At 41.2% G+C, this 19,818-nt stretch overlaps 1 pseudogene; it reads left to right on the top strand.

Annotated features, from left to right (window-relative positions):
* The window catches only part of LOC132677527 (dolichyl-diphosphooligosaccharide--protein glycosyltransferase subunit KCP2 pseudogene), a 94,868-nt pseudogene extending 75,783 nt beyond the window's left edge, over positions 1-19,085 (top strand).
* Positions 19,086-19,818: the final 733 nt, after the last annotated feature.

Raw genomic sequence — 19,818 nt, 5'->3', positions numbered from 1 at the left:
GATAGGGAAGGAAGCAGAAACTAGAAAAGTTCCTGATGTTACAATGAGAACAGGAATTCTATTACAGAGACAAAATCACCACCTCACGAGCCAAGTTTTTTTTTTTTTTTTTTTTTGTGGTGCTTTTGTTGTTTTGTTTTGTTTTTGGGAGTGTGTGAGAGAGACAGCAGAGAGGATACATGCACATGAGCAAGGGAGGGTCAGAGAAAGGTAGAGAATCCCAAGGAGCCTCCATGCTGTCAGCACAGAGTCCAATGTGGGGCTTGATCTCACGAACCATGATACCACGACTGGAGCCGAAATCAAAAGTTGGACACTTAACTGATTGAGCCACCCAGGCACTGCCAGGATTTTTTTTTTGTTTGTTTGTAAGATTTTTAAGTAAGCTCTATACACAACATGGGGTTCAAACCTACAACCCCAAGATCAAGAATCACATTCTACCAACTGAGAGAAACAGGCACCTCAAGAATTTAAGCCATCCTCCAACTCTCTTGCCCAAATCTACTTCTGACTCCAAGAAACCTCTTGAAGGTACATCCCAATGAATACTGGGGAAGCAAAGCTGACATTACCCACCCACAAGAGACATTATGAATTTAAAGCACCCAGGCTTGTCTAGCAATGTTTAAAACAAGCAAAGCCCTAAGCCTTTTTTCCATATTTGCCAACTCCCTAACAAAGGTTTTGCTCCACTTTAAAAATTAACTACAGATGAAAACTTTATAGATGGGCTATGTCCACCAAGATGGATTTCCTTTCTGTTTTAAATGGACTAAATTATCAACTCGGTAACCTTACTGGGTTTTTCCTCCTCGAATTTGTCCTATATTCAAGGAACCAATGGCTGCCTCTTACAAAACATTGCAAACAAAACTTGAATGAATTTTTCACGTGATCAACAATTACTGGTAAGGTACTCCAATGTTAGAAACCCTGTTAATCACATTATATACCCCCAACTCCATTTCCTTTTCTTTAACATAAACATAGTTAACATTATTGAAGGTCTTATGCCTACAGAATTTGGTTAGCTCATCGCATTTAAAGATGCAACTGTAGCTCTGTCAGCACTGCAAGAAATACACGGCCAAGTACATAAAAACAAGGCTTCTCCTTGCCCTTCCACTGCCTACTCTTCGATTTTCCATGGTCTCCTGGCACCATTGAAGCCAGTGGCCACTGCCTCAATCCTCCCCAACTCCCATGTCTCTGGGGTTTCACCATTCCTCTTCCCAATTTAGGAGTCTTATTCCTTTCTTTCCCCCCAAAAGCAGTAAGACAAAAATTTATTCAGGCAGCCCTCAGTGCCTTGCCTTTCACGAGCTCACTAGAGACAGATCTTTTGTTTTCCAACCCTCTCCAGAATTTCCAGGGTACAACTTGAGATTATATGTGAAGGGCAACGAAAGACCAAAGAAAGAGGCATGGCATTCCAGTTTGGTAGGTAGCAGTTTTAGTAAGTAATGGGAACTTACAGGAGTCTGGTCTTGGGCAGCGAGAAGACAAACGGATCCCTGCACCCACTCACCAAGTCTTAAAATTTGTTTATAGAGAGGCTTTAACTGAGGACATTCAAGTATACCATGTACTGAAAGAGTGGACCTAGGCTGGCCGACTCCATTTTGTTCTGTATCCTCCATCTTGAGTGATTATGTCCCCGAAATGGCCCCCTTTCTGGGAAAACCGCAGATAGAAATTCCCGCTCAAACCTCAGACCACGCCTACTTCCCTTTCAATCCATGCCAGGCAACCTGCGCAATGGGACTCTGACCCTTCCCCAGCCAATCAGCTAAGGCCACGACCATCACACCCCCCCCCCCAACTGCCCCTAGACCCCTATAAAACCTTTGTGCTTGCGAAACACCCTCTCTCTCTGGTATCTCACCGCTGCATCGGGTGCAGGCAAGGGATTGAGCTCGAGCTAGTTTGAATAAAGGCTCTTTGCTTTTGCATGGGACTCGGCTCCCTGGTGGTCTTTGGGGATCACAAATTCTGGGCATAACAGTACCTATTCAATACCACATTATTATCCCAAGGCTAGGTCCTTGGAACAGCCTCAGAGCAGGAATGTGGAAAATTGGAGTCCACATTCCAAGGGCAAAGGAGGGGGTAAGAATCTAATTGCTCAGGTCCAGTTAATAGGTAAACTGGCAGTCATATCTTTTCCATGAGCTTCCCCAACAGGACTCAGTTCCATGTCCCTTTCCTAGCCCCAGTCTTGAACACAAGACAAAACTTCACCAGAAGGGCTTAGGGAATTTTGCCCAGGTTTAGTCTCAGGTGTCAATTCTGATGTTGATTATAATTGTGTGCATTTTTTCCAGACTGCAATGCTGAAACCCACCAAGTGACAATTTAGAGAAAACCCAATATAGAAAAGAGACAATGATAGCTGTTGTTACACAGGCAGGCATGGGGAAGGCCCGAGTCCATGTCTGGGCATGCCTCCCACTTACAACTCCTACCCACCATTTGATCAAAGATCTCTGAGTATGGTAAAAATCACTAAGACATGATTCTCTATTATATTGAAGTGGTACATTGTAAGGTCTAGATAGTTCTATTATGTTTCTATTTACCTTCTTTCCCTGATCATCAATCTCATGAAAAGAAAGCCTATGATCAGTCCTGTTTTCAGTAGTTGAGAATCCCATCCTTATCCTGTAGATTATCTAACAATCTCAGAAGAAGCAAGCTACTTAGGTCAGAACTGATTCTGGGTAGATTTCATTGGGAGAACAAGCTGTACCAGGGTTAGTCAGGACATGGACACTACACGGGGAGGGTTGCCTCAGGGACAGCTACTGCTCCTTGGTAGATTGCATAGTACATTGCCATGGTCCAGGAAGACTTGAAGATCTAAGTAGATATTCAATTCTTAGGAGTGGGGTTTAACATGGGAGCTTAGAAAATGGAAAGAAGTAATTAGTCGCTAAAGTCTGTCAAGATTAGCATGGACCAATAACAGAACTGACTTAATACTAAGTGACCACCGCTGGCCTATTATACCATAAATAGAATTGGCTCTAGAACCTGGGTTAGAGAGCTAAGAGGCTTCACCTGTGAAGATGGGACATTCTAGACAAACTCAAGTCTCATCTTTGTTGCCTACCTTTTGCCTGTCTGCTAGCAATGATGTTCAAAAACCACTGACTTCCAAATTTTCCCCAATGTGCAGAATGTAGTTGAAACGTTTTTCTAGCAAGGTCTTCAGGGACATTTTCTCCAAATAAACAGCACCCACAAGCAGAGCTTCCTAGCGAGTCAGAGTGGGTTATATTGATAGTTATAGGACATAAATCTCTCATTCCTCAGGAAAACTAGGACTTTCAGCCATGAGCACCTTCATCCAGCTTACTAAGTACTTTCCATGAGAGCCATGACTGAAAGTGATTAGAAAGTGTTGTGCTATAACACCCTATGGAACTTAATGCTCCAGTTTTGTAAGCAGCCTGTGAATACCTAATTCCCTACAGACTCTAGATGTAGCCTTCTGAAAGGCTCCATTCCCTTTACTGACAAAAAAAATCTCATTTTACACAGTCCTGTATCAGGACAAAAAATAACTGCCTCAGCCTTGAGGAACAATGAACCATTTTACTCATCCTATGAAAAACATCTTGTGTACTGATTGGTGAGGGTAGCTAACTTGCCAACAGGTCACACAGCCAGAAGATGGAATATCTAGAACTCCAGGCTCAGGCCAGTGTGCCAAATCTGTTCTAGAATCTGGATTATGTCACCTTGCTGAAAACCTGACTACTCCATGGGAAAGCAGCACTTCCAGAATTCCTATATAGGATGGGTTTAGGAAATGATAGCCTGGTTTACAGAAGTATATTTATGGCTTGAAACCCTGTTTACATATCAAGCAAGAACCAATTGCATTACTAAGAAACAGGGCAGACTGGGGCATCATGAGAGGATGAAGAAATGGCTAAAGTTCAAGCCCCCACCCCCCACTTGGCACAGTCATTCAAGGGAATTTGTAAGCATGGCATCCTAACTGTAGATCTAGGATTTAGTCATTTTTTACTCTTTCCATGCTGAAATCCTGGAAACTTCAGTTCGCTAGCACTTTTAAGGTTCATATCATAAATTTTAGTTCTTCCTCAGCCACATAAGACCTCAAAAGCTGTGTTTAATAGTTAATGTCATTTATTTGCAACCTACCTTCCCCCAAGGGTGTTTTGAGATAATCTAGTTGACAGAAGAATCAAAGTGGATGAGAAGATAAGGGGCCTAACCACATTCTCCCTGGCCTCCAAACCATACCAACAGCCTCTAAAAGCTCCCAATAAAAATGCGTATGCAGTTCAGGTAAGATAAAGACAAAAGTTAGACTCCTGAAAGAGTCATTAGAGGTTACATAATTTGACAAATCAATGAAGTAGGTATTCTGGATATTCCAAGTCTACTAAATGATCAAGCATCTTTTGAATTAGAACACATTGAATTTTGTTTTCCATCAAGAGATCCAAGTATAGGAAATTCAGATCCAAAATCCCTTTGTCTGGTAGAAAGATATCCATAGCTTTATGGGGTAAATTTGTAAATGGCTAACAATGAAGGATTGAAGGTGAATTCAAATACAGCATGACTTCATTTATTTTAGCTAAGTTATCTCCTGTGCCTGCTGTGATGGCTTCAAAGACTTCCACTGTGATCAACTCAATTCTTTGAGTTCCCCTACTAAAGTTATTACAACATGGTAGTTATTTCTTGGAGTAGCATTGCTGTGGATCCAACCTAGATTCAATAAGTTAAGAAACAAACCTCCCGTCACACTAGAAACTGAACATTTGGAAGTACTAATACAAGTATTCATTCTGCATAACATTTAGTGCAATTGTATTCCATTTTAACTCAACATTTACATATCTTACAATTTTTTTTAGTCACTTTAAAGAATCAATGTAAAATCTATTCCTTCCCCTTTTGTTTGGATTATTGAAATATAATTCTACATTTTGTCTAATAGAATTTGGATTCTGATAGTTCTTTTCACTGTATTTACAAAGTGTTAGCCTGTGACAGATTAGAAACCAACTGATCCTACACCTGATACTTTGAGATGCACAGTCTGGGACATCCCAGGCTTTTAACTCATCTCATTTGATAAGTTATTACTGCCAGAAAATTAACCATTTTACTCCTAACATCCCATCAAGCCCAGTTTCAAAAGTTTGTACCAGAAAGTAGGAGGGGATTATTGGGGGGAAAAGTTTTTTCTAAGAACAGAAGCCAGTTTTCAGGATGCCAACCAGCCTAAAATGTCCAGCTCCCCCCTTTCTCAACTATCTTCAACAAACAACTAGCTTTTAGGGGGAGAAATGCAAGGATGATGTTTATAGATACTGATGCCACTTCTAAAAAGCCTTTCTCTGGAATAAAAGACCAAGACCGGGAAACATTCAAACCGTGAAGGCTGTACCAAATACATATCAAAGCAAATGCCACAGGGAGAGAACCAATCAAGACTAACCCCATGCTCTCATGTTTATGGAGCTTTGGTCCATTCAAAACACAGGATCTTGTTATTTAAGCATACAGAGCACAACTACCAACTAAAGATTTTAACACATCTTCCAACAGGGGGCACTTAGCAACCATAGAAAAAGGAAAGCTTGACCAAGTTGTGAAATTGGCTGCTTTTGCTAACTTGCCTGAAAAGTTGGGGACTATATTTTTAAAGGGGGAATTCTTTTTCAGCTGGCATCTATGTCGCTGTGGTAATGTGTTTCACCGTATCTGCTATAAGGCACTCGTTCTCAATTTCATATAACCCTCCATGGCTATCTGCTTAGCTGGTTAGAAACAGTCACCCAGGTCAAGCCCTTTTAGGACAAGTCATTCAACATAGTTGTGGAAGTCGGTCATGTTTACAGAAGCCTGATCTCTTGAACCACTTAAGAGTTTCTCACATGAGTCTTGCCACTCCCAAGGGCTCACTCCCTTGGGCCACTCCCAAGGGTTCTTGCTGCTAGGGACAGACCCAAGACTTAGCCTCCAACAGTCACAGATGGCCAGAGACGGATTCAGAAAGGAGAGTGAAGTCAGTGAGTGGAACCCATCTTAGACTAAGGCAGCTACTTAGGTTGGGGAGTTTAACACACAAGAATTGGTGAAAATAAAGACTACCACACAAGTTTCAATTCTTGTGCTACCTTGATTTGTGGTTATGCCATGTTTTATCAACTTGTTTAGAATATCTGGAGGCAAGGGGAAACTTCTGTTGTAAGAATTAAAATTTACTTTTTTTCTTGGGAGCAGGGAGAGTGCAAAGAGAATTTAAGCTTAAGATTGACAACTCTCCCTTTTTTCTTCTCCCCCTCCTTTTACTGCAATAATTGGCAGTTGGGAGAATCCAAACTCCATTTAAGTTGAGAGGCAAAGATCTACCTTAATCTTTATTAATTCATCCAAGCTCTACCTTTTCAGTATAAGGACAAAGTAGGCATTTAGAATCATGCAGGATTAGGTTTATCAGAAAATTAAAAAAAAAAGTTTCTGTACCTTTAGAGAGATCCTGGTGGTAGAACAAAATATTTACTGGGTACTTAATTTTTGTAGAAGCCTTAATTTTTTAGGATGTCTATTACATGATCTTGACAAAAGTTTATACTGCACTGATAGTTTTCATTATGTTGACATTGTTTTATTGTAGTCTTCAGCTACAATTTTTAAAAACTGCCTATAAAAAAATAAGAAAGCCATAACAAATAGAGCCTACAAGATTGTTACTTGGGAAAAAGACAAGTTAACAAGGAAATAAAGGCAGCAACTGAAATATGGAGATAAAGTAGAAGGGTCATGAAGGTCTGGAGGTCCCCATGAAGATGTACAACAGTTTTAACAGCACTGAAGTGTGAAGAGTTGAACAGCCCAACCAAAGAGAAGACAAGGTGAGTAAAATAACTAAGTTAGGTATTTGGGAAAACAAAGTGCAAAGTGTTAACCACTCATTCATGAGAGAATAGAAGCAATTGACAGTGGAGTTGGGGGCTGAGGGAAGCATTTCCACAACCATCTAGCACCTCCACATATAAGAGAACTAGTATCTGGCTTTGGACCACACCTAGAGTTCAAATCACAGTACGTTTTACAAGGGATACTTTGGGCAGTCAGCCTCTGAGCATCACCTATCGAAGTTGATAGCTACCTAGGACTGAGTAGTTGAGTTTCGTTTAACTGGCAATGGGCCAGTTTATGCATGCATTCTCAGGTAAGTCAGAAGTAGAAATGGACTATCTTAAACACCTCAGAGGAAGATTTCTACATCAGTTCTGGTTTATCAAGGTGACAGGTACTGATTGCCTCACTGAATCAGACAGACTGTCTATTATATCTAGAGTTTACTATTAAGGAGAATTAAGTGTATACGTGTACTAAGCAGCAGCCCTTAAATGATTTTAGTTTATTAAAGCAGACCAGAGAGATCTGTTACAGTTAAGCCACAAAAGAGGGAAAAGACAGCAAGGTATATGCCAAGTGATTATGATAGATTTATACCACCTTTTTATGTCTACTTGGTCATTTAGTCTGATGCAAACATGTACATGACTAAGCTCGTGATATTTAATCAGTCATGTTGCCACAACAAGAGCTTCCATTCACATAATGGTAGATGCCCCACGTTACCCACGGTTGACATTTGAGTCAGTGTACCAGAGAACCAGGTAAGCAGATAGGACTTTGTTCTACAGGAAGTGACTATTCCCTTATGATGCCTAGCTTCCTGCTGAGCAAGGTAAAAAATAACATTCACCTGATTATGTGTAGTTTAGGCTTATTTTAGAGATTGTTTGCTATTAATAGAGGTACCTAACACTTAACTATGATAAAGCATTGAAGAAATGTTTGTTCTATTTGTATATTATAGCAAGTCATTGTAAGGGCAACTTAATTGTATAGATAAAAACACTTTAACCCAAAACAAACAATTTCCCAGGTTGAGAGATTGAGAAAACAACTTATACTCTGGGTCGCAGGTTTGTTTCTCTAGAAATGGAGCCACTGTGCAGTAGTTACTAAGAAATAAATGAACCAAAATATGTAGAAGCATTCCGAATAGTATTGTCTTGGCTCCTGTTGCTACTGTTTATTCCTTGTCATATCCACACATGTATTACAGACTTAACACTTATCTGTTCACATAAGGTGACCAGGTTCTACATATTTGAGCAAAGAACATTTATATTTAAGACTGAAAATTCTTATTAACCTAAGGAAAAGGGAGAACTAAAACCATCAATATCCACTCAAATTTAAAGCCAAGTGGTACAATGGATTAGAACAAATTTAAAGCCAAGTGGTACAATGGGAATAGAACGTGAACATAAGAGGTGAGCTGAAAGTGGTATAAAATTAGGCAAGAGTATAATTAGTATGGAGACATGAGAATGGAACTGGAGAACCCAAACAGAAGGGGCCCTATGCCACGGATCCAGGGTGTTTTAAACATCTGTGAATTGACCACAAAGCAGAATAATTTCCAGTTATGGGTCACAACATAGTATGAAACAAACTACCTGCTGCATTTCAATGAAGAATTCACTATGGAGTACACCGAGTAGAGATAAGCCTGGCTTCCTCACTCCAAATTTCAGGTATTCTTCTAAACATCAACATTGCCTAGATTGAGGTGCCCACGGAATTAAGTCCTGTCTGGTTCATCTATTGATCTGATAGATCTTTCTCACCCTTGACAGAGGTAGAGGAACCTTTCAAATAAGCATTCTAAAATACACCCAATTCCAATGAACAATGAGGATGGGTGGAGACCAGGAAGGTATGCAACAGGTAGAACTCTAGAAAATTCCAAACTCAAAAAAAAAAAAAAAATAAATTTAAAACAATTCCAAACTCCGCTTCTACATAGGTAGATCTATTAATTCAAGTTGTTAGTGATAGGGACATGCCAAGTATCAAACGAGTTGCAAAGATTCAGGCAATTTATGGAGGATCAGATCATAAATGAAAACAAACCTGTAAAATACAATTCCAAGTTTTCAGTCTTGTAAAACTTTAAAAAACCTGTGAATCACAGTTATTAAGTATCTATTTGAGGGAACTTTGTTACCAGACAAGGTCCTATCCTGTATATTCTTTGGACAGGGAAAAACATTGACTGGACTTAAATCTGTTAGCATTAGCTAAAGTGACAAACATTTGACTAGCTGGCAATACAGGTTAAGTTCCCTTCAGCCTATTAAGTGTTGAGTCACGTCAAATATTGGTCAGTTTCCCCATGCCTATGTCTTCTACTGTGTTTAGGCATTTTATAGGAAGACTAGTTCAGGGGCACCTGAGTGACTCAGTTGGTTAAGCGTCTGACTCTTGACTTTGGCTCAGGTCATGATCTGTGGGGGACATTGAGCCCCATGTCTGGCACCGTGGGTCCTGCTTAAGTTTATTTTGAGAGCAAGAGAATCCCTAAGTAAAAAGACTGGTTCTGTTTCAGTAGTCAAGGGCAGTTACATAACAGTAAATGTGTAAGAATTACCTTCCCCCTAAGACAGATCTGTCACCAGTCTCTGGGATTTTTGTCTTTGAGTAATCATGTTACATTAGCTAAGACCATGATTGGCATTTGAAGACTCATTTTAGACAAATGTTTATTGCTGGATTGGGGGCCAAAACTTAGCTTGGGAAAAATACTGAAGTCTATTTTAAGACTGGGTAGAGGGGACAGGACCACTCTTATTCTAGGAGAGTGGAGTAGTAGTTTTCAAAACAAAGTAGTAAGTAGTTTTCAAAACAAAGCAAGTGCTGCCTGTAAAAACAGTAACTGCCAGTAAAAGCAGGTTAAGGTAACTTGACAAGGCGTTGCAGGTTGTAGAAACTTTTCCAGTTACCATGAAGGATTAGCTGTCTCTACAAAGCCTCATTTCTAGTGGCCCACAAGGTGAAGGAAACCACTCTTGCATTATTACTGCCTCCTACTTACAAGTTAGCCTGGCCTATTATATAAGCTAACTGGTTAAGAACTCCCAGAAAATCCTTTAAGTATTATACATAGTTTATTATACATAATTTTAAAACCATAAAAGCCACAGGTAACACTTGAGATTCATTATCCTTACTATCAAGAAACAATCCAGAGAGGCAGCAGTGAGGAGAAAGCACCGGAGATTCCAGGTCAGCGTTATCAACGTGTGACAAGGTAAATGGGATCCCAGCTCCCTCAGATATATAATGGGTTAACACACACTTTTGGCTTAAAGTCTAATTCTTAAACTAGGTAGGATATTTAAGGTATTTAGCAACAAAGCCAGTGATCTAGTGCCAAGTGTTAAGTTATTCAAAAGCATCTTAGTAACGGCCAAATCATTCAAAGCGTTTTACAGTATAGCTTCCAGCTGAGTGATGCTCTCCGCCCCCCAGCTATGACTTGCCACAAAAAAAGCTAGTACCTCCAGATGACTTCTCCATTGGCCTCTGGAGATTTATTGCAGCTCAAGGGTGGTTGAGTGGTCTGCGCCCAAGATGTAACAAGGCACATATCTGCATGCTGGCCATCAACAGGAGGTCTAGATCTAGACCTGAAAATACCACAAGCATCCTCCTCCTCCTCCTCCTCCTCCTCCTCCCCCCACCCCCAACAATGCTGGGAAGTTCCTGAGAATCAGGCAGATGCTTCGCATGCCGTTCAATCACCCCATGGATCTCAATGGTGGCCACCTGCATTATTAACTTCCACACTGACACTGCTCCTAGGCTCCCATTCCTCAACTTTGGGGCTGCTGGGGACTCGCACCACTAAGGGACTTGCCATCTTAGCAAGTACATCACTTTTATCAATTATGAAGTATTTCCTTAATTAGTACAGACAGTAAAGATACTGACTCTGCTTCTATTCTGTAGCCACTCAAATATCTCACAAAGCTTTGCATTGTGTACTGTTTGAAGTGATATGCCTCCAAAACAAACCCCTGATTGCTCATGTTTTAGCCCTTTAGGACTATAAATGAGGGCATGATATCAAAACCCATTTTGTTGGCTTATGCCTACCACCACCCCCACAGTATCACAACTTCCCCCAAATACCCTCCATTATTTTTGGACCTCAGATAGGTTCATGAAAAAGTTGGTTCCAGTTCTGCTTTGGCCTTATTTATGTCAACTGCCCAACCTACCTTCTAAGAGGTGCCAAGGGTATGTGAGAATATGTTTCACCATGTGAGGACCAAACTATATTTCTTAAGTGAGGCTTCCATATTCCACTGGACACCTTGACCGTAAAGCTGCCCAACTTGAACCTGGGGCTCAGCCTCACCACAGCTTTTTAACACAGGTCTGAGGAAGAGACATGCTTCTCTTCACCTTCCTGCTCCCAACACAACTTCCCCTTGGCCAATTTAGATACTGCCAATGAATGCAAACACCTGGTGGGGGCGCAGGGACTAGCCCAGTTCTAAATTCCAATCCAGGCTTAATCAGTTTACCTAGGAAGTCTTGAGTAAGGAGTTGTTATAAGGAGGATTCCTCTCTACTCTGAAGACAATTTAATTCAGTTTGATACCCACTTACACTGGTCCTTATGCAGGCACATCTCCAGTCCTGTTAAGTTTATCAGAATCTATACTTCAGTTGGCTCATGAAGGGTTTTGGTAACAGTCCATCACCAGCCTAACTGGAGTGGAATTCAACACTAAGAGGTAGTTTCTCCCACAATGAAGAAACTCTGGTATGCATTTTGGAGGTGGGGGGTGGGGGGCGGTGGTGGTAGTGAGTGAGGCTCTGGTTAGGTATTAAATGCTTAAGTACTTGTTCTCTTTATGATATCACTAACTCCATTGGAAAATACTCAAAAAGTAAGAGCTACATGTGGTATTTTTCCAGTTTCCTCTACTTAGAACAGCCATGAGTTAGTAAACTAAGCTTTAGACTGTGTGCTTTTAGACATGGCCCTGAAGATTCCAGGACAAAGTTTGCCAACAATAATCAAAATGATTGCTAGGGGTGTGGAAGATGGCCATATTGCTGATGTATGATGGTATAAACAAAGGCAATCATTCTGACAAAGTCCAAGTAAATAGTTTAAATGGTTCCAATGTTCTGATTCCTGGGAATTTCCCTCTTGAAAGGTTTGAACTCAACTGGCAGCAATAGTGAAACTACTTTCTACACAAGTCAGCTTGGACCAACATCTAAAACATGGGAAGTGAAGTTTAAGAGGGATAGTAGGCCCCCCAATGTTACCTTTTATCTATTCCCATGGGATAGCCACTAGCCACCAAGCACTTGAATGAGTCTGAATGGAGATGTGCTGTAAGTTTAAGATGCATAGCAACTACAAATAGTACCAAAATATAAGCCCTTTAGTTTTTGTATTACATGTTGAAATAGATTGTCTATCGGGTTAAAACGGAGTTTCATTTAATGGGGTCATTAGGATTGTAGTATGTGGTTTGTACTTGTGTTTCACATGTCTCAGCACCATTCTAGTGTCTTTATAAAGAATTTATAGGAGACTATGTGCCAACAACCTTGTCATCTAGAAGCTTTCCACAAATGCTACTTCAGAAGTTGAGGGTTCTCTGGGATGAGAACTTGATTTCAGAGAATTAGACAAGATCACAAGATTGTTCTGTTTATACCACATCCCATCTACCTGGGAATTCCTAAACCTCAGACATGAGAACAAAAATGTTACATCATCAGGTATCTTTAGACAGTGATTGCTTGTCCTTTAGTTGATCATACCTAGTGTAAACATCCCTCAAAGAATTCTCTACTGCTTCTAGAAACCTCACCAGCAGCAGCACACAGACCAAAAACCATCCTGGGCTTTTCCAAGCTTCCACCCTTCCACTCAAAACCTGGCCTTGCTTCCACCCAGGCCATCCCACTGGGGAAGTGAGACCCTTCCTGCTACTGCAGTGAAGCTTCATTCCCTTCACTCCATCCTTAGGTTCTTCAGAAGCCCTTTCTATCACGCAGTTGAGGAAGATTGTGCCTGGATTCCATAGCAGATTTTAAACAAGCCTTTATGGTTTTTTCTGCAAGGGAAATTTAGGCCAAAAGAGAAGTCTACTCAACACTTTTCAAAGTTACTTCGGAGAGTAACAGCCAGATATGAAATTCATTTCTGACTCCCAGCCAGCCTCCCCCCTCACCCTTTTCTGTGGAGAGTTGTTGCAGTTAAGCATCTTCGGCCACAGCTGGGTGTTTGTGTTCCTTCCTAAGCTGTGCTGTACGTTCCTAAGAGGGCAAGGCCTCCTTTCAGAGTGTGCTCAGTACAGGGCTGTTGAATCTAGTTGCCTTCAGACCAGCCTCACATTAACACAAGCTTCAGAGAAGAGTTATTTGCTCCCAGCCAGTCACTTGCTGCAGTCACCAGTCTCCTGGACCATGGGTCAGGTTTGGGAGGTGGGGGAAGGGAAAACTGACCTGGATCACCTCCGGCCACCACAGCTCCCACCCACAGGCTTCTACAGGATTTTTCCCCTGGAGAAAAAAATGTCAGCCTTTGGAGTTAAACAGAATCAGGTCTGTGAAAGGACTATTACGTAAGCAAACTGCTTTATGCCTCAAAGGATTCAGAACCATAGTGAAGGTTGAAGCTTCCCAGTGAGCCTTTTCTCCAATTCCATCTCCATTTCATGCAAGACCTCAGACTTGACAACACTGGAACAGACATCACAGAAGCCAAAGACCCAGAGTGAGTTCATTTCTACTTAAACTTAAGTTTGCCGTAGAGGAAATGAAATGAGGCCTAAAGATATGGAGTTTCCCTAGAAGCACTGGGAGAATTGAGAAGTTAATACTGTAATCACAGCTGCAAGCTTGAAGTGTCTTCCTGAATGAGGACTTTTTTTCCTTTTAAAACTAATGCGTCAGTATTTTTTCTTCAACAAGCTTAAGTATATTTTAAACACTTTCAAATTATGTTCCCTAGTACCTTGAATATTCTCTGGGGCAGTAGGCTGATAAAAATGTACATTTCTCCCCTGTTCCTAGAGCAGGTTTTTTATGTATCAAGATTGCACACACAAAGGTCCAAAAGCTACTGGCTTGAGTTAGGATAGCCAAACCACGGGAATCTACCCCAAAAACCAAGAGCACACTTTACACACTATGTTAAACAATTTGACAAATTATATTTTTTTAAAAAAGGATAGCCAATAATGCATCAGCTACATGTAAGATTTATGGTGGGGGGGGGGGGGGGCTCTTGATATTCAGAGTGCTGCCTTTAACAAAAACCCTTCTGAGAAACTGCTTCTCTCCGAGGCACACATTTCAGTTTACTTGGTTACAATTTCTATCATTGAATTCTCACCTCTAATAGTTTTCCTACTCTTCTTGCTTAGTTCTAGTCTGAGTAGCTGATTACAATTAGGATAATGATAATGGTCTGACTACAGACACTAAGATTTAGTGCTAAGAAATAAACTAAGCAAACAACCAATTTCCTGGGAAGGTAGCACTGAACTCTGGTGTGAAGCAGCTCTGGGTAACCACTGAATACTAAGCAGAAACCCAAGTAATGAGTTGAACGCAAAATCGTCTTGCCACAGCTGAAGAATTTCTATTAATGCCACCCTAAGGGTTTGTCGGGGTTGGAGTTATGAAGAGCTAAATCCCAGGCAAGTTTCAAGAAAAAAACTTAGGAGGTTTGGGTTGAACGGAGCCCAGTGGCCAGAAAGCAGACAGAATGCACATCAGGCCACAGCTCGGAGGTAACCACACAGATAAAAAGGTCCTAGAGCATGGCCAAATTCCCATTGGCAGAGAACCCTGCACTGCTCCAGGTTTTGTTCTAGAAGTTTGACATTTAAGAAGCTTGGTGTTATTGAACCCCTTCTCCCCACTCTTCACTTATGGTCTTACAAAAGTGACTACTAACCCTTCATCATACCCTAGTTTGATATCTAGAGCCAAGTGGCTCCAGAAGCCTATGCAGTAACACCAACATACAGACACCAGTTTTATAGGGCCCACCTGCAGTGGAGTCCTTTAAATAGGCAAACAGTAGGTGTTGTTTTGGTCTGCATTTTTAAGGAGAAAAGCAAAGCTTTTCAGGGTCTCCAGTTAGTTTTCTACTGGGAAGTCAGCATTTTGTCTAGTACACTGAAGTATTTTGTAGATTTGAAGTTGTGTATATGGTTTGCTTTTCATTTTTTCCTTTCACTTTTATATTTAATGAAGTTTACAGAAATGGAAAGGGGACTGGCAGACAAAACATACCATGCTGTTCATCTTAGAATTCACCTAAGTTTAACTGAATTCTTCATTGCAAGTCACCAGTATACCAGTTTCTGGAATTATTGGAAAGCAGAGAAATTTTGCCATCAGTAAAGACATGATTACAGGTGAGAATGCTACAGGAGGAGTAACGAGAATATTGGTTTTCAGTGTTAGGCAGCCATGAAGAAGCAAAGCCATTAATTGCAATCCCTGGGCCTCATCCTGCTGGAGCACTCCCTCCCCTTACCCCAGTTCTAGTTATAACCGTCAGTTAGCAAGCAGCAGCATCTTCTGGAAAAGCTGGGACTCAAGACCCCAGATCTCATCGGTCAAGTGATTCTGCGTCAAGCAAATTGCCAACCCCAGAACTATACGTGTCTTGAGCACATTGTCTACAAGGCAAGATCTTTGCTCTTCTTGAGCCCGGCTTTCCTTCACAAGTACATTATCGAAATTAATTCCCCACTGATAGGGGTGAGGGTAGACAAAGTTGTGTATCCTACTTTATTTTTCCAGATTTTTCTTAAAGCAGGTAGACCTAGGTATAGTTTGGATATAGTGCGATTTTTTACGAGACCACTTTGTTATACAGGTGACACTACGATTTGCTAGGTAGCACTTGGGAAATCATCATAGTCCCGATTGTCACCTAGGATGCTCTTGATCAGTTTGTTACAAAGATGCCACATTATCGACTTCCTTTGTGACATTGTTAATAAGCTCAAGGAAACTTCACAATCCTCATGGTGCTTTAGGTAACCATCTAAGTCAAATTTCTTTACTATTCCAACTGCAAAAGCTCCTATCCGTTCCTCATCAGAAAAGTGATCTCAGGTGAGCAATTCTGACATTAAATGAAGAGTTCAGGGAGAGGTAATACATTTCCCCCCTCCAGCTCCACATACAAGTAGGTAAGTTTCAGCCCACAGGTTTTGTATCATTTTCAGGTCAGACAAGGGCTTGCAAAATGAATGTGGTTAAAACTTAACTCCCTGGTAAGAAGGCTCAAAAGCCACATGTGCTAGAAGTTCACTTTAGTTCTTCACCAACTTGTCACTAAAGACAATTCCTTCCCCCAAAGAAATGTAATTCCAAAGTATTCTACATTTTTCTCCCACGGTTTCCACCCAAGCCAATCTAACTTTTGGTCTCTTAACGCAGGGAGGAGGTGGTTTGTCCTCACTTTTTGCCATTAGTCTAGACAGGAGTTTCCAATAGAGACTTTAGGACTCCAACTGAACACTAGAAAAAAAAAAAGTAGGAAATTTTTGTGAGGAAAGCTAGATTACTGAATCTGCTTTGAGCATAGAAGCTCTAAACTTCTGTCCTTTTAAGGCTTATACAACTGAAGTTAGTTGGAAGAGTGATTTGATCAACCATCTTCTAAGTGGGAGGTTAAACACAAGTCAGTTAAAGCAGGTGACTTCTCAGCGAGGTTTGAGCACGAGAGAAGAAAACTCAAAGTTCAAGGTTCAGTGTGGTTTTTTTGTATTTTTTAATGTTTAAGGGAGAAAGAGACAGAGTGCAAGCAGGGGAGGGACAGAGTGAGAGAGAGAGAGAGAGAGAGGGAGACAGAATCCGAAGCAGGCTCCAGGCTGTCAGCACAGAGCCCGACGCTGGGCTTAAACTCACAACCTGGGAGATTATGACCTGAGCTGAAGTCAGATGCTTAACTAAGCCACCCAGGAGCCCCAAAGTTTAAGAACCGCCCCTCCCCCCCCAGGACTCCCAATAACTATAAAAGTTTCTCCTCTATATTTCGAGGAAGACATGACTGATAAAGTGACTTCAGGAAGCGGCCATAACATCCTACATAACATAACAGAGATATTTTCGGTCTGCAAATGACTGCTTTCGAGTTCCTTGATCTGTTTGCTTAGATACCCATCTTTTTCTTCATTCTTTCACTTCTAAAGTAAGCTACCCCAAATTTCCCTTGAGATCCAACGAGAAGTTTGGTTCTTTCCACCCATCCCCTCCTTAACCCTCAGAGAACCCCCTCAGCTACTAATACGCCTGTAAAACCGCGAACTACTTCACTCAGGGACCCACACACCCCAACCCTACAGCAGCACCGCAAGCAACTGCGGCCGCCAGCCAGCCTCCTTTTTATACTCAAAGCCCCGCCTTCTTCTTGGGTGCGGACCAATGAGAACACCGAGGAGCCGGTCTACAATTGGTCCGTGATTTCCGGCTGGTGAAAAAAAATAGCCTTCCAAATACCCGGTTGCCAGAGCCTCAAGCTTTAGGCTTCTCACTTTAAAAAGGCAGTGCTCTCCCTCTGCTTTTTTTCCTGCCTGGTAAAGGTCACTGAGTTGTTGAAGACATTGTGAGGGAATACTTTAGAGTCATCTTCCAAAAGTGGCTGAATCAACTACCCCTCTAGCACTTAGTCTTAACGTGAAAGATTTTGTGAGCCTTAAGGAGAATCAAAAGGAGAACCCTGAGGGGCCGACGCATGCGCAGAGCAAAGGCTCAGGTAGGCTACCTTATTTCTTGGCCTGAGGCATCCATTGGGCCCAAGGGTAAGATGCAGGTGCCTCTCTGGCACTCTCCTCCCTCATGTACTTGCTACTCTTCACCAGGTTGCAGATGGTAGCCACCAGCTTGTCTGCAGCGAGTAGCTCGCCATTCATGGGGACTGCTGGGCTTTGGCCTTTTTGTCTTCTCTCTGACTGCTTTCAATAATCTGGAGAATCTTGTCTTTGGCAAAGGATTCCAAGCAAAGATCTTCCATGAGATTCTTCTCTGCCTCCCGTTGGCTCTTTTTGCATCCGGCCTCACCCACCGAGTCTGCCTCACCACCTGATTCACATTCTCCATGGTTGGCCTATGCTACATCAACAAGGCCTCCTCCACTCTGTATCAGGCAGCAGTCCCAGGCCTCACACCAGCCAAAGTCACAGGGAAGGGCAAAAAGAGAAACTGACCCCGAATGTCCAATAAGGTTGATTCTTTGTTTAAAACAAAACAAAGCAAAAGGAAATATGAGTAGCTTTTTGGTCAGACACTGGTGTTAGAGTCAAACATCCTTACCCTCAGACAGTGCTAATGATCTTCATGCTCACCTGTGTGTGTCATTCATTTATTTTTTTCATTTACAGCTATCATTAAAGCCTATGATTCAGAGGAAGCAAGAAGTGACCTAGTAGGAATGGGTTTTGTCTGTGTTTTTCAGAATCCTCAGGATACACATGTTTCTGAAAAGCTCATTCGTTTGTAAATTTGGGGGTAAAAAGTACTATGTTTAGACACTAACAATCCAACTGATATAAATAAGTGATTTAATTAATAGAGAAAGAGAGGCAAAACTTCCTTACAGAATAATTTGAAATGATATATGTCCCTGCTCCCCAGTCCAAGAGGTGGAGTTTAATTCCCCTCCCTTTGAGTGTGGGCTGGGCTTAGTGACTCAGGTATCTATAGAACAGAGTAGAGAAAGGGAAAAAATAATAATTTTACATACACCTGAAACTAATATTATACCATATGTTAACTAACTGTAATTTAAACTAAAACTTAAACAATTTTACAGTGAAGAAACCTGACAAACACGACCTTAACCAAGTGATCCAGGTTAACATCACCAGCGGTAAGTCATGTTGCTATTAAGTACCTTTTGGTATAATGAGAAGAGCACTCCATCCCCATGATATTCCTCTTCAAAACCCATAACCCCAATATAATCATGGGAAAAACATCAGACAAAACCAAATGGAGGGACATCCTATAAAATCCTGACCAGCACTCTTTAAAACAGTCAATCAAGGCCATGAAAAATAAGGAAACACTGAGAAACTGTCACAGACCAGAAGAGACTAAGGGGATATCACATGGAATCCTGAAACAGAAAAATATATTAATAGAAAATTTGATGAAATCCAAAATGTTTGGAGTTTAGTTCATTATACATATGTGTGTGTGTGTGTGTGTGTGTGTGTGTGTGTATATATATATATATATATATATATATGTTGTGCTTTGCCCTCAGCTTGCCTTTGGCTCCCACATCATTCCCCCCTGAACCATTTTGACTATATATATATATATATATATATATATATATATAGTGTTGATCTTTTAGTTTTGGCAAATGTACCATGATTATATAAAATGTTAACATTAGGGGAAACTGGGTTTCCCTTTGAATAGGGAGCTTTCTTTACAGTCCCTGCAACTGTTATATAAATCTAAAAGTATTTATAAATAAAACATTTGAGATGTCTAGGAGTGAAGAGCACCCCCTTGGACCGCCTACTTCAGATTTCCCCATGGTGTCCCAGGACGCTATTGGAAATACTGGTTATTTTACCAAGGCTTTAACTAGAATGTCATATGTGAGAGTGACATGCATAGACTCCAATATGACCAGACAGCTTTAAGGAACTAAGGTTGACTTTATGAAGCTTGGAACCAATAAAGGCCCTTGGAAATGTTGGCCTGATACTTTGGTAACAGGGTTCCCAGCAGCCTTACCAGGTGAGTAAAGAATGTCATTTCCTGGCAGGTGCAGGAACCTCAGGATATCTTGGGGACCTCATGAAGAGGAATTCGCCCAAATCTACAGGTATTGTAGACATGTCTGATGGCAAGTATTTGGCTTGACTTCTGGCCTGGAGA

This window comes from Panthera onca, chromosome B1, assembly GCF_046562875.1.
Source record: "Panthera onca isolate mPanOnc1 chromosome B1, mPanOnc1 haplotype 2, whole genome shotgun sequence".
In the NCBI taxonomy this organism is placed as follows: Eukaryota; Metazoa; Chordata; class Mammalia; order Carnivora; family Felidae; genus Panthera; species Panthera onca.
This window is presented reverse-complemented; position numbering and strand designations above follow the sequence as displayed.